This window comes from Bidens hawaiensis, unplaced genomic scaffold (assembly GCF_021521415.1).
Source record: "Bidens hawaiensis isolate Kalapana, Puna unplaced genomic scaffold, B.hawaiensis_p1.1 tig00018507_1, whole genome shotgun sequence".
NCBI classification, from domain to species: domain Eukaryota; kingdom Viridiplantae; phylum Streptophyta; class Magnoliopsida; order Asterales; family Asteraceae; genus Bidens; species Bidens hawaiensis.
Genome location: NW_027492801.1, coordinates 158,411 through 175,094, shown reverse-complemented (window position 1 = coordinate 175,094; position 16,684 = coordinate 158,411).

Below are 16,684 nucleotides of genomic sequence, written 5' to 3'. Positions count from 1 at the left end.
GGCAGAGCCCCTGGCTGGGGTTAAGCTGCCAGGTCAGCTTGGAAAAATTTTATTTTCGATAACTGCCTTAACACATTTTCCATTAGGTTTTTTAATTTATTTTCTAAACGAACTTCACTTCAGGCGAAGTTAAACCTCGGGCGAACTTGGCTTCAGGCGAAGTTAAACCTTAGGCGAACTTGGCTTCAGGCGAAGTTAAACCTTAGGCGAACTTGGCTTCAGGCGAAGTTATCCTTAGGCGAACTTGGCTTCCGGCGAAGTTATCCTTAGGCGAACTTGGCCGTAGGCGAAGTTATCCTTAGGCGAAGTTACGCTTGAAGGCGAAGTTCATCAGGCGAACTTAATCTTGCAGGCGAAGTTATCGCGCTGCAGATCTGTTTGCCCATAAATCCTTCGTTTCTTAGCCAAATAACTCGATTTTGGTACCCACGGAATCGTATGATCGGCGCCTACAAATCCCAACCATCAAATCGGCCTAAAATCGACGTTTAGGGGTCCGATTTGGGCAGTTTGGGTTTCGGGTCCGGTTAACCCATCCAATCCTAACCATTTTCAGTAATATTAGCTTTGGTGGATTTGTTCTTACCTTACCAACTCAGATCTATCAACAAAATCTCGGGTCTCGGCTTCGAATCTTGATCGGTTAGAATGTGTGTGTTTTGAGTGTGTGAAGAAAGAAGGTGGAAATGAAAGATTGGGTTTGGGATGGGATATTTATATCCCTCTAAGCCCACGGACCCGAGGCCCATTCTCATTTAACCCATCTTACGCAATCTAAGCCCAACTCCCTCCTTACTCGACACTAGCCCGACTCATAGCAACTCCTACTCTATTATTTATTTCCCGAACCCGAGTCAACTTTCCATCTATTATTAAGTAATATAATTAATATTATTTTGGAAATTTCGGGATGTTACACCTAGTCTAATTACTCGTCCTGCGTCCCCCCCCCCCCCCAGCTCTCGCTTCGAGTTTAGGTTTGTTTGCTATCCGAAGAAATAGTAGCAAGTAACTTCTTAATTGTTCCGTTCTAAATATTTTACTAGAATAAGGACTTAGTTTCTTCAAATAAAAGTAGAGTGCTGTATTAGGTTAATGATTGTCTAAAATAAAAGAAACCAGAATTATATTGCTATGTTTGTAATAAAAAGAATTGAAGTATCTAAAGAAAGAAATCAGACAAAAAGAGGTTTGCTTACTTGCTACTTTATGCAAATTACCTTAGATTGACTTTGATTTTATTAGCGATACCATCATGTATTGAAACCTTTACAATTTTATTAAACTGAACAATAATAATGCAGAAAATTGGATAAAATAATGTTCCTTCTTTATGCAATAAGATTTGTATAGAAATTTTATTATATCATCTTTATACACAATATACATAGAAATTTTTTATGGATTTCTTTTAAGGATGAAGAAAACACTGGTCATAGAAATTTTTAATGTTTACAAGTGCTTCAATTTGTAATTTTATTTTTATTACCAAATCTATGAATGTGATAAAATCATTTTACATTATCTAGTTTATATGGTCAAAAGCTAGCATACGGATTAAACCTGTTTTTTATTATTATATGGATAAAGAGTAGTTTATGAATTATAATGCAAATATAATAAGAGAAAAGAAAGTAAAAGTGGTAGACAATGTTTAACAGTGACGTGAGATGAAAAATGGACCTGCAGAGTTTCAGCAATAATATTGTCAGAGATAAAAATAAAAGTGAGGAGAGGGGTCCTCTATCCCCGGCGAAAAAGTCGAGGGGTTGGTCTGCAAGATTAACTAAAGTGACTGCGACAAATCCTTTTACCCGCTTGTACTCTTGTGTACAATCACACTCTGCACCTTTTTTCACCCTCGTTGGTCCCCTTCACCTTTTAGTTTTCTCTCCTCCTCGTGATTAAGGGTCCTGTTAGGGACACCGTCCCAGTACCGCCTCAGGAGCCGCGTATAGGCTCATACGCGGTGTTTTAGGGTACGATTTGACGTCCTAGCCTGGCCTGTCATAGGGTTGTCGGATCGTACGAGCTATACGCCGCGTATAGCCCTATACGTGGCACCTAGGGTGTTGTATATATTTGAAGCCGGCTCCCTCCCCTCCCCTCCCTCTCTACAATTTCTTTTTTCCTTTATTTTTTTTTCTTAACCCTCACCCTCTTCATTCAACCAATACCAACAACCATATATGTTTCCGGAGTCGGACGAGGAGATGCCGGAAGGGTAACGGTCAGTCGGAGTTGAACCATGTATGTTTCCGGAGTCGGACGAGGAGATGCCGGACGGCGCTAACGGTCAGTCGGAGTTAAACCAGGTTTCGTTTTATCTTTATTTTTTACATGTTAGGACATAGTTGTAGATGTTAGGATAGAGATTTGGTGAATGGTTTACTTTAGAAATTTGTCTAGGCACCGACCGTTTGACGGTAACCCTAGTTCGCCGAGCCTCCTAAACTTAAAATAGATTTCCTGTATTGTTTCCGTTAGCGCTAAAATTTTTATTATATTATTACTATTAAAATATTAATATTATTATTAAGATATTGTTGTTATGAAAATATTATTGTTAATAAAATAAAATACTATTATTGTATTTATTAAAATAGTATTATTATTATTATTATTATTAAAATAATAATATTTAAATACTATTTAAATATAAATTATTATATTTTTATTATTATTAAATATTATTAAAATAATTATAGTAAAATACTATTAAAATATTAATTATTATATTATTATTATTTTTATTCTAAACATATAATTATTAGTATTAAAATATTTAGTTTTCTATTATTATTAGTACTAAAATATTATTATTATTATTAGGTATCTGATTTACGCCAGAGAGTCAGATGTCGGAGTTAGGCGGCGACGCAAGACTTTCGGAGGTACGTTTGTATAGCGTATTGTATAATATAATAAAACATAATAATATTATTATATTATATTATATTATGTTATATTGTATTATGTTATATTTATGTTAGTGAGTTTTTCTAGAAAAGCCCACCAGTGTTGTCTTATTATGGGTTTTTTTTTCCTTTTTTTATTTCTTTTCTTTTGTTATTATTAATGTTATTTATGATTATTATTAATATTAATAATATTTAATTATCAATAACATATTATTATTGGAAATTCGATAAAGGGCGTTTAGTAGCAGGGCTTATTTGGGAAAATTGACAGTGCGAAACGAACTTTTAAATTATTGGCTGCTTTCGTTATGGGCATCTTCAATCAGTTACAGTGGTTTACTTGGGAAAACTGGCATTTCCAAACGAACTTTCAATTTCTTGGCTGCTTTCGTTATCGACATCTCAAATCTGGCTCTTCGATTTCTTCGAACTCCAACGGTCTTAACCGCCGGTCATCACCGACAACCGTAGTTGTGTTCACTCGAACACATATCAGTCGTCACTAAGCTTAAGCTTAGGCTTGTTATTAGTTTTATTTTTTGTTGGGGGTATTCTAAGTTGTTCATGTTGTATATATTAAAGAATTATCAGCTTTTATATATACGTATACATATATAGTAGATGTGCGGTAAAAGAATTCATTGTGTCGAGATAACCAGCACCAGATCGAGACGGTAGTTTGATGAGTTTGAATCTCTCGGATTCGCGGAATCCGCTAACGGCAGCGAGAACGGGAGCCCCTACTTTGGACAGATAGGTGGAAATTCGGTCATTGCTCCAACATAACGAGCACCAGATTGAGATATTAGTTCGCACTTAGCTGAACCGGTTGACATGTATGCAGACGTGGGTTTAGGTTCGGTGCTGACCCGGATATTAACACGTATGTTTACAGCATTCATTGACACGTTTGCATAATACACAATGAAAGCACAAACTCAAAACAACAATCCATACAACAGCAATTGTCTTCGTTATATTTATCTTCTTCTTGTTTGACTAGTTGTTGAAGAGAATTGCTATTGTATGGATTGTTGTTTGAGTTTGTGCTTTCATTGTGTATTATGCAAACGTGTTAATATCAGCGCCAACACGGAGCCTAAATCCACGTCAGCATACGTGTCAACCGGTTCAGGTAGGTCCCGGCTAATATCTCAGTATGGTGCTCGTTGAGCTGGAGCAATGACCGAATTTCCACTTATCTGTCCAAAATATGGTCTCACGTTCTCGCTGCCGTTAACGTATACCGCGGATCCGAGAGATTGAAACTCATCAAACTAGCATCTCGATATGGTGCTGGTTATCTCGACGCAATGAATTCTTATACCGCACATCTACTATGTATATATACGTATATATAAAAGCCGATAATTCTTTAATATACGCAGCATGAACAACTTAGAATACCCATAACTAAAAATAAAACTAATAACAAGCCTAAGCTTAAACTTAGTGACGACTGATATGTGTTTGAGTGAAAACAACTACGGTTGCCGGTGGTGGCCGAAGGTCAAGAGCGTTGGAGTTTGAAGATATCGAAGAGGCGGATTTGAGGTGCCGATACTGAGAGCATCCAAGAAAGGGTTCGTTTGGCACTGTCAGTTTTTCCCAAGGTAATCACCGTAACTGATTCAAGATGTCCATAACGATAGCAGCCAATAAATTGAAGGGTCATTTTGCAATGTCAATTTTCCCATATAAGGCCTGCTATCGAACACGCTTTGCCGAATTGTGAATAATAATATATTATTCATAATTAAAATAATATTAATAATAATAATTATAAATAACAATAATGACAAAAAAAGAGAAGAAAAAAAAAAACAAAAAACATAACAAGACAAGTTGGTGGGTTTTTCTAGAAAAGCTCCCCTATCTGTCGCGTATAGACCTTTACGCGGCGTCTTTTTATGACTAAGACGCCACGTATAGGCCTATACGTGGCGTCTTAGTTTGATTACAACCTGCCCTGCAAAAACTGGGCTAGGTTGTCAACTCGTACCTTAGACGCCACGTATAGACCTATACGTGGCGTCGTGAAGTTGCTGAATTATTGGAGGCCAGCTCCCCTCCTTTCCTTTCTTTATTAACCAATGTTGTTGTTGGACTATGTTTCATCGTTCAACGAAAAACAATACAACATTTGTATTATATATACCCAGAATGTCTTGGTTTAACCATTTATTTCCAGAGGAGGACCCAGGTTACGCTATTAATGATCAGCCTGGCACGTCGTGGTTGCCCGACTTGAACCAGGTTTTGTTATATATTTATTTAGTATGAATTTGGTAGTTTTTTTTTACTAACACATGCTGCATTACGTTTTGTTAGGAGTATGTTGGGTATGATACCCAGCCCGAACAGTTTTATGGTAACACTGGCTCGCCGGGCTTGCCAAACTTGAACCAGGTTTTGTTATACAGTCTTTTTGTAAATATACGGTTATCTTATTATTTTAATATTCTTATTTATTATTAAAATTTTATATTTTATATTATTATAGGTATTATTATTATTATTAATTATTACCACTGGCACTGTTGTTTGAATTTCTAATTTATGTATGGTAGGAGTACTCCGTGTCGGATTACGGTAGACAGCTTTCGTACCCGTCATCTGTCGCCTGGTCGGATTACGGAGGTTAGGCTACGTCATCGTACCAGCCACCAGTAGCAAATGATTCGTTTTATGGAACCGAGTCTTCATCGCACCACGGGCGAAATGATTATGCCGGGCCAAACCCAATAACGAAGATGGTACGATGACGACTACATACGCGAGGTGAAGGTTTCGTATAAAACAGATGCTGTAAGACACCGTGTGTTTTGTTTAAGTTAATATTATTTGTTTGTATGTTATTTAATAAACGGCTTAAGAATTAGCGTAAAACTATTTCAGATTTTTGAGAGCCGCGAGGAGCTGGAGAAATGGGTAAAAGTTAGAGGACGAGAGCATGGGTTTGTTGTTGTGGTCCAGCGGTCAAGGAAAAACGCCGTGGACCTTGCATGCAATCGTGGAGGCGAACCCAAAATAAAGGCGACGGTGAGACGTACCGGCAGGATCAAAAAATGTTGTCCGTTTAAGATTCTGGGCAGGTACGACTCGAGGGGTGCATGTTGGAGGGTTCAAGTGGTAAACGAGACTCACAACCACGATCCCGTTGAATTCGAGGAGGGTGTGCGTCTTTTAGAAAAATGAACACCGACCAGCTGGATATGGTTGAGAGTTTACACAGGGCCGGCGTGAAGCCGCAAGAAATCGAAGCAGCCCTCCGCGAAAAGTTTCCCGGTGTGCAACATGCATTAAAAGATATATACAACCACACCGCCAAGATTAGGAGGGATGGGCTACTAGGCGACACCCCTATGAAGGTAGTTCAAAACACTTGTAGTTTTAATGTGTACTTGTCGTGCTTGTAATATTTAGCAAAGTTTTATTTCATCCAATGCAGGCGCTGGAAAATTTTCTCGCAGGCAACGGTTTCACCTTCTATACCCGAGAGAGTGATACCGACGACAGGACGAAGGAAATTTTCTTCTGTCATAGTAAGTTGCATAAGATGTGGCGTGCGTTCCCCGAGGTGCTGATGGTTGACGCGACGTACAACACCAACATGTACGACTGGCCGTTGGTTCAGTTTATCGGTGTGACCTCGACATCACAGTCGTTTTGTATCGCCGTCGCGTTTGTGATCAGAGAACGGCAGAGGAACTTCGGCTGGGCTCTGGAGAAACTTAAACAAATGCTATACGACTGCATGGAGCCACGCGTGATCCTGACTGATGCGGACCAGGGCCTCATGAACGCATGCGACGTGGTCTTCCCTAATGCCACCAAAAATTTATGCATGTGGCACATATCCGAGAATATAAGGAGAAAATTTAAGGGCATATATAGCACGGAAATGGGGACGGACTTTGCGTACTGGTGGAAGGTCCTGTATCAGTTGCCGACGATTCAGGAGTACGACCACCGTCGCCTCAACATGGAGCGTCATTTGATACGGGACGATAGAGCCGGTGAGTCCTTCGTATCACCTGACAGTTTTTAATAGCCTAAACATACGTGTTAATAACGTTTCCTTTTATTTCTCAGAGGTCTGGCAAAACATTCGCAAGAGCTGGCTGGATCCATACAAACACAAGTTTGTAGCCTGCTGGATCGACGAACGCCGAAACTACGGCGAAACTATGACGAACCGAGTTGAGAGCCAGCACGCAAATCTGAAAAGGTACCTCAATGGAAGCAACAACTCGCTCGACACAATTGCCAGGCAAATCCTTAAAATGGTCAACTCGCAGATGAAAGAAATCGGTAAATCTTTTGAAGCCTCCCGCTCGAAGGTCATGGAAGGACATCGACAGCACATCTGGTTGAAGAAGCTAATAAACAGGGTGTCGATTCACGCTCTGGGTCTACTTGTGAACGAGTATGGGTTGATACACAAGATGCGTGACGGCGGCGCTTCATGCGACCACCATTTGTATTCGTCTTCGGGGCTGCCATGTGCATGTCGGATTGAGGGATACATAGTTAACGACACGTGTATCCCAATAGAGGATGTTGACCCGTTCTGGAGGAGGCTTAATTTTGATCCAGCCTGTCCGCCGAACAAAGAGCCAGACTACGCAGCAGGTCTACGGGACATCACAGATACGCTATCGTCCATAGATGACCCTAATCAAAAGAAAAGTTTTTTCGCCAGGCTCTTGTCTGCTATTCCAGGGAGATCTAAAAAGAAGGAGCTAGAAAAAAGAGAGGATCCTCGGGGGCGTCCCAAAAAACTAGATCCCCCAAGGTACAACGCATACACCCCCGCTCCAGATCTCCCCAGACACAGCTCCTACAACCCATCCTCGTCACAGGGGCCCATCCAAGAAAACCCCACCCCATCCTCACTAAATCGTTCGTTGTCCCAGTCAACGTCGCAGTTTAAAACTCCTCGTGGACGACCTACGGGAGCTCACCTCGGGTTTCCTTTGATGGTTTCGCCTGCGCAAGTACCAACGATAGAAACATTTAGGAGCGTCATTCCTAGCTGGGCCTAGCCGTTCGTCGCAGACATAAAAAACGTACGCCCAGACGGTAACTGCGGTTTTCGATCAATTACAGTGGGTTTGGGGATACATGAGAAAGTTTGGCCAGATATTAGGAAGGCGATGCAGAACGAGTTGGAAACGAACGAAGGGTGGTGGAGGGCGATGTTCAACAAAGAGGATGACAGAATGTACGGCTGGGTTCATTCCAGCATTCCGTACTACAACACGGTCAAACTGGCGCCGTCGAGTAGTTGGTTCAGCTTACCCGGTCACGGGCACGCTGCTACTCAGACATACGCGTGTGTGTTAGTCAACCTAGTTGGCAATCATACCGAATCTTACTTCCCATTGAGAATCGGTCCTGACTTGGTCCGGATCCACAGGTTATAGGCATCGCTAACTGGGGAGGTGATCACTGGATATATATAAACTTGGTAGGGGATTTCCCAATGCCTAAGCCAAACCCTAATTGGGAAAGAAGCGCCGTACCGGCGGCGCTCGAATGGAAAACACGGTTCGGACAACGTTTGAAGGAGTACGAAGACATACGCCAGGGTTGGCGAAGGGAATCCTCTAACGTAGATCTAGACAGCTTATAGAAGACATAGTATCAATGGACAAAAAAGTCTATAATAATAATAATAAATATTAAATAATAAATAATAAATAACAATAATTTTAATAATAATAAATAACAATAATTAAATAACAAACTAATATTAATATTAATAACTAAATAATAATAATAATAATAATAATAATAATAATAATAAATAATAACTAAATAACAAATTAATATTAATATTAATAACTAATAAATAATAAATACTAATAAATAATGATAATTAAATAAAAATAAAGGCCTAAGACGCCACGTATAGGGCTATACGTGGCGTCTAGGACCCCTTATATCAGTAGACGTCTGCTCAGCTACCAAAATTAGGCCTAAGACGCCACGTATAGCCCTATATGTGGCGTCTAGAACCCCATATTATCAGCAGATGCCTGCTCAGACGCCTACTTTCAAATTTCAAAACTCCCGCGCAAACGACCGAGCATCCACACACGAGCCTACATCGGACGGCGACCGGAATACCAAACGAGCCGACGAGATTTCACCCGACGCCGACACCGACACGATATGGAGGTAATTTTTTAATATTATATTAGTGATGATGATTAGGTTAACATGATTATTAATATGTGTTGTTGATGATGTGATGATGTTGATTATGTTGTTTGGATGGATAAAACTGTCGGCCGGATTCCGGCCGTCGGTTTGCCTGGACTGTCAGACGCGGCGTATAGCTCTATACGTCGAGTCTGATATAATTTTTTTTCTGTTTATTTTTAATAATAATAATATTATTATTAATATTAATATTATTATAAATTTTATTATGAATATTATTATACATTTTATTTTCAATATTTATTTCTAGTATTTATTATTATTAATATTTTTATTATAATAATTATTATTATTTGTCGTAAATATTATTAATAATATTTATTATTAGTATTTATTATTATTATTAATATTTTTATTATAATTATAATTATTATTTGTTATAAATATTATTAATAATATTTATTATTTGTATTTATTGTTATTATTAATATTTTTATTATAATAATTATTATTATTATTTGTTGAAAATATTATTATAAATATTATATTTAATATTTATTGTTATTACTGTAATTGTTATTGTTTTAATTATTATCATTATTTTTTATTATTATAGTTTGTGGACTACGAGATTGAGCACAAGCTCGGGGAGGGCGAGGGCCGGGGCCGCGGACCCCCCCGAGGGCAACAACGTGTTGCTCACCTACCCTCATGTGCAGTTCGCTGAGGGTTCGGATGCCCACACACGATACATCCGCCTACACCAGATGCACCCGTTTCCCAGCACGATTATTTCCTGGTCGTTTTTGGAGTCCTGTGACGCGCACCAGCGGGCGGTTGAGTACATTGTGTCACACCCCGACCAATGAAGGCGGAAACGTTGAGGCGCGACATGATTGCTCATTGCACAATGACACTATAAAGTTACAATATTTAAACAACTCATTTAAATCCATATCATCATAAATAACACAACAATTGTTCATACAAAATGCCAAATAGATAGATAAACAAATAACTTGTTCTTTTATTTTCTAATATCCTAAAGCCAAGATAATAAGTCTCTTCAGGTAATCCAATCAAGCTAACATCAAACCTGTAACATTGCATAAAATAGAGTTTGTCAACACGAAGGTTGGTGAGCAAATTTCATAGTTTTGGACAATAAGTATGTAGTATGAAATCCACAACTAGTATATGAAAACAATAAATAATAGCAACAATTTAGATAATAAAACCGTCAATAAGAATACATTGACGAACCGTCAATACGAATACATTGACAACAATAATGAAATCATCAATAAGAATACATTGACGACACCTTTCTATATGGGGATACCATATACACTCGGAATTAACGTATGATCATACTTTGATGAGGCTACCCGCCTTAGCATTCAAGAGGCTACCCGCCTTAGCATTCAAGAATTTGCACATAATCATGTAAAGCATATAACACAAAATCGAGCATTTATTTAAGTAAACATATACAATACGTGTTGTGGTTTAAGACTCAAGTATAAATCATTTGAATTTGAATAAGTATGCAATGCCACCCCCAAAACGAAAGATGGAAAACGGGGGATGAAAAAGTACTCACATTAACAAGTAACCTGAAAGATAGTGTCATGAATAATCGGAGAGATCGGTTTAACGAGCAAGACCTATATTAAACGGGTCTCGTGTTAGTAGGTAGTCTTGGAAGGGTTTAAAATAATACATGACAAATAAAGTAAATAAATAAAGTTTAGGATTTAAAATGTAAATATTTGAGAAATTAAAGAAACGAGTTTTGTAAAATAAGTTTACTCGAAACCGGGTCTCGGTATTCTATTCATTAGTTTTTTTCTTTTTTTACTCAACCTATGTTAAGTAATAATGTGGGTTAAAATGCGATATTGCAAAACCCTTGGTTATAAGAATACCAAAACGAGGTTTAAACGAGTGTTCGGGTTTGTCGGTTCGAGACTTGATAATTGACCAAGCTCACAGTTAACTTCCCAAAATAATAAATGTTATGAGATAACTCAATAAAATCAAAATAGACTTAACCAAGTATGTAGTTCTATTGTGAAGAACCTTAACGTTCGTTAAGCGAGTATACGACCTTATCGGTTCGAACTTGTTATAAGATTAAGTTGGTTACCGACATGCCAAGTATGTTTAGAAATTAACTAAAATTGATTTAAAATATAATCTTGAAGAAAAATATGAGTTTTGGTGGCTAAAAACACACTTGTGTGTCTTAAGCGAGTGAACTCGGCTTAGTTCGGTTTTTGGTTCGGTCCTTGACTCGGAATAAGACCGAGGTTGGTTACCACATACCCAATTACCATGGAACTTGTAAAATAACTTATAAATAATAATACTCAAGTTTTACATTAAAAAAGTTAACAATAATGCTTTTAAACAAAAGTTCAGTTTTTGGTTCAGTTCTCAACTCGAGATGAAACCGAGGCTAGTCACCACATACCCAATACCATGGAACTTGACAAATATGAACAATAAACTAAAATATGCAGAAGTTAAGCAAGTATAACAACTTATATGGTTAGATTTGTTAAATATATAAACAAGGACTACAAAGTCCTCCATGTAACCTTGCCTTACTAGCCCGACATTTCAACCGGCCGAGACCGGAGAAATGAAAGACCGAAGGTAAACAAGGAGTGTATATTATATATATGTTGTAACATCAAGCTTTAAGTATTGAGAAGTTAGTTAAAATGAAAGATTAGCTTATGAAGAACAACCTTAGAATTCAAGAATTTGAGAGAGAAATGAAGAAATGAGCAAGCACAAATGAAGAAGATGGGTGTGTATATATAGGGTAAGTTGAATGGGTCTTTCATAAAGGGTGTTTCATGAAATTGGGTTGGTTATAGACCCAAGAAAGCACAAACTACAAATGGGTCCTTCAAGTCTCCATTTTGGTAGTTTTAGTCCATGGAGTTCGTTTTGAGCGTTTACGGGAATTTTAAGAACCGGAAAGGGTGTTTTTTTATCTAACAACTATAAAACAAATATTTAACATACAATTCATCATTTTGATAATATCGAAAGGTTCGGGATACAAAACGGGTCGGGTTTACATTAAGAATACAAGTATAAAATAACCCGAAATTGACAAATGTCAGGAAATTTTGTCCCGAAATTAAGATGATGTAAATAAATATGGATATTTCTCCTTCATCGAGTCTTCTCTTTCCCATGTAAACTCCGCGCCACGCCGTGATTCCCATCGAACTTTAACTAACTTAATGCAACTTCGCTTGGTTTTCTTTTCATTGTGGTCCATGATTTCAACGGGTCGTTCAACCATAATCATTGATTCATTGACTTGTACTTCGTCAAGAGGTATATGGAGACTACCTTCGGCTAAGCACTTCTTGAGATTTGAAACATGAAAGGTCGGATGAACACCGGTGAGTTCTTCCGGTAGTTCGAGTCGGTAGGCTACTTTTCCGACTCGCTCAAGAATCTTGAACGGGCCTATGAAACGGGGAGCTAGTTTTCCTTTCTTTCCAAAACGAACAACTCCTTTCCAAGGGGATACCTTGAGAAGGACGAGATCGTCGACATTGAATTCGATCGGTTTTCGTCGTTTGTCGGCGTAGCTCTTTTGTCGACTTCGAGCGGCAAGTAGGTTCTTGCGAATTTGGTCGATACAGTCAGTGGCTTCTTGGACCATTTCGGGTCCGGTAATTTGAGCTTCACCGATTTCGTTCCAACTAATCGGGGAACGACATTTGCGACCGTAGAGAGCTTCGAAAGGAGGCATACCGATGCTAGAATGGAAACTGTTATTGTAAGAGAATTCAATTTAAGGAATGTGAGAATACCAATTCCCACCGAAATCGAGTACACACGCTCGAAGCATGTCCTCAAGTGTTCGAATCGTACGTTCGGATTGTCCATCTGTTTGAGGATGATAAGCGGTGCTAAGATCAAGACGAGTTCCCAAGGTTTCTTGAAGTGATCGCCAAAAATGAGACGTGAATCGAGCATCGCGATCGGAGATGATAGTCAAAGGTAAACCGTGGCGACACACGATTTCGCGAACGTAGATTTGGGCAAGTTTCTCAACAGAGTATTTTTCTCGAATTGGAATAAAGTGAGCGGACTTGGTTAATCGGTCAATAATCACCCAAATTCTATCGTTGCCTTTTTGTGTAGTGGGTAGTTTCATTATAAAGTCCATAGCAATGTCTTCCCATTTCCATATGGGGATTGGTGGTTGCTCGAGTAACCCAAAGGGTTTTTGATGTTCGGCTTTGACTTTAGAGCAAGTAAGATATTTTGAAACATACGTTGCTACTTCTTTCTTCATACCCGGCCACCAAAAGGTAGAACGAAGATCGAAATACATTTTATCCACACCGGAATGAACAGAATATCGTGACTTGTGAGCTTCATCGAGTATGCAAGTACGAATGTTATCGCGATCGGGAACCCATAAACGATTGAGATAATACAATAAGCCATCGGGTTTTGTTTCGAGTTGAAGCTCGGCTCCACATAACATTTCGTCGTACATGTTGCCTTTGTCAACGGAGGTACGTTGGGCTTGATAGATTTTGGCTTGGAGATCGGTTTGAACGGTGATGCTAAGAAGCAAGACGGATTTGACATTAACCTTTCGACTAAGGGCATCGGCCACGACATTCGCTTTACCGGGATGGTAGCGAATTTCACAATCGTAGTCACTAAGTAACTCAGCCCATCTTCTTTGTCTCATGTTGAGATCTTTTTGGTTAAAAATGTGTTGAAGGCTTTTGTGATCGGTAAAAACTACACATTTCGTTCCGTAAAGGTAATGTCTCCAAATTTTGAGTGCGAAAACGACGGCACCAAGTTCAAGATCGTGAGTCGTGTATTTCTTCTCGTTGACCTTGAGTTGCCTTGAAGCATACGCGATAAATTGACCTCGTTGCATGAGAACGCAACCGTGACCTTGATGAGAAGCATCGCAAAATACTACAAAGTCGTCGTTTCCATCGGGAAGGGTTAGAACGGGAGCATTGCAAAGCATGTGTTTAAGAGTATTAAATGCTTCTTCTTGTTTGGATCCCCATTCATAAGGCTGTCCTTTGTGAGTTAGGGAAGTGAGGGGTAAAGAGATCTTGGAAAAATTTTGGATGAAACGCCGATAATATCCGGCCAAACCGAGGAAAGATCAAATTTCCGTGGGTGTAGTCGGAGTCTTCCAATCTTTGACGGCTTCGATTTTTGCGGGATCAACATGAATACCCTTGTCGTTGACGATGTGTCCCAAAAATTGAACTTCCTCTAGCCAAAATTCACATTTTGAGAATTTGGCGTAAAGTCGTTCTTTTCTTAAGACTTCGAGAATGGAACGCAAGTGATGCTCATGCTCAGCTTTGGATTTAGAGAAGATGAGAATGTCATCAATAAAGACAATAACGAATTTATCTAGAAACGGTTTGCAAACGCGGTTCATGAGATCCATAAATACCGCGGGTGCATTGGGCATGACCAAAAATTCGAAATGTCCATATCAAGTAAGGAATGCGGTTTTTGGAATGTCTTCTTCGCGAACACGCAACTGATGATATCCTGATCAAAGATCGATTTCGGAGAAACACGTTGCGCCTTGGATTTGATCGAAGAGGTCGTCGATTTGTGGCAAAGGATAACGATTTTTGATAATAAGTTTATTGAGTTCACGATAATCGATGCACATGCGAAATGAGCCATCTTTCTTTTTCACGAAGAGGACGGGAGCGCCCCAAGGAGAGGAGCTTGGACGAATAAATCCTTTGTCATAAAGTTCTTCGAGTTGGTTTGATAACTCTTGCATTTCCGACGGGGTTAAACGGTAAGGAGCCTTGGCCACGGGCATTGCGCCGGGAACAAGATCGATTCGAAATTCAACCGGACGAATGGGTGGAAGACCAGTAACATCATCTGGAAAGACGTCGAGGAAATCATAAACAATGGAGATATCTTGGATTTTTCTTTCCTTGTGGTCTTTTACCACCGCTTGGGCTAGGAACGGAACATACTTTTGGCGTAAGTATTTTTGCGATTGAGAACACGACATGAGATTGAGCCTTTTAGGAAACATTTTGCCGTAGACCTTGAGAGTTTTACCGTTGACAAGCAGAATCCGAATGAATTTATCATAACAAACGACTTCCGCACGGTGCAAAGATAACCAATCCATGCCAACTATGACATCGAAACTTCCCATTTGCATCGGAATGAGATCGATGGAGAATTTACGCTTACAAAGAGTGAGAGAACAATTACGAAGGACCGAGTTTACGGTGATAGAATTTCCATTGGCGACTTCGACAGAAAAGGGTCGAGAAAGTTTAGTGCGAGGTACGGCAAGAGTAGATTCAAACTTTAATGAAATAAAACTTCTATCGGCACCCGTATCAAATAATATAGAAGCCAAATGCTCGTTCACTAAAAACATACCGTTCACTAAAAACACCCGTATCAAATAATATAGAAGACGAACTGGCAGATGAGCCAGATTTCGCGCCAGATCGACTGGCTTGTTGCCAGTCGGGTAGCGGAGCTGTCTGGACAGCAGTACACCGTGCCACCACCACCTCCTAGTTTTGACCACAAGGCGAGCACGTCTGGCGTGAGACGCGGACGGGGCGATGACGTGAATGCCCCGGACGGTTCGGGGCCGAGGCGCAGGGGAGAGGACAACGCCGACGTTGGCGATGCGTTCGGGGGGCTTGTGGGCCACGACGACGACATGGGCATGGATATGGGGGACTTCACGTAGATTTTATGTTTTAGTTGTCGTATTTTCTTTTATTTGTACAGATTTAACAATGATTTTTGGTAATATGTGTTAACTGTTTTTCACCGAAAGAATATTAAATAATAAATAAATAATTAATTAATATATAATGATAATAATAATAATAACAAAATAACAAAGAAAAAAAATTAAAAAAAAACATAATAAGACAAAATTGGTTGGATTTTCTAGGAACACCGGCCTATACGCCGCGTATAGACCTATACGCGGCGTATAGACCTATACGCGGCGTATAGGCCGGTGTTTTAGCAATTGGGCGGTGTCCCTAGAAAATCCGTTAAGGAAATCAAAGGTATATATATATATATATATATATATATATATATATATATATATATATTATGCATTTATTTTTACTTTTTTTCAAAATAAATTCCTACATATGATATGCATGCGGGCGCAAGTTCTCTCAGGGTGCGTTCGTTTCACAGAATATGATGAAATTGAAATTGGAATTTACATAGGATTTGGAATTGGAAGGAATTGGATTTGGAATCTGAACAATCCATTAGGAATTGGAATTTGAAGGAATTTAAATCCAATTTCATTCTTGATGTGTTTATTTGACAAAAAAATTAGAATCGGTCTTTTTTTAATGAGGATAACTGCGAAAAATTTTAGCTTTTTTAGATTTTTTGTTTGTTATTTATATTTTGCTTTATGATTTTTTAATTATTTTTTTAAGAGTTTTCTATTAAAATCAAAAACCCCTCAAAAAAAATTCAAAAATAATAATAAAAAATTCATAACTCAAAATATAAATCGAAAACAAAAAAAGTAA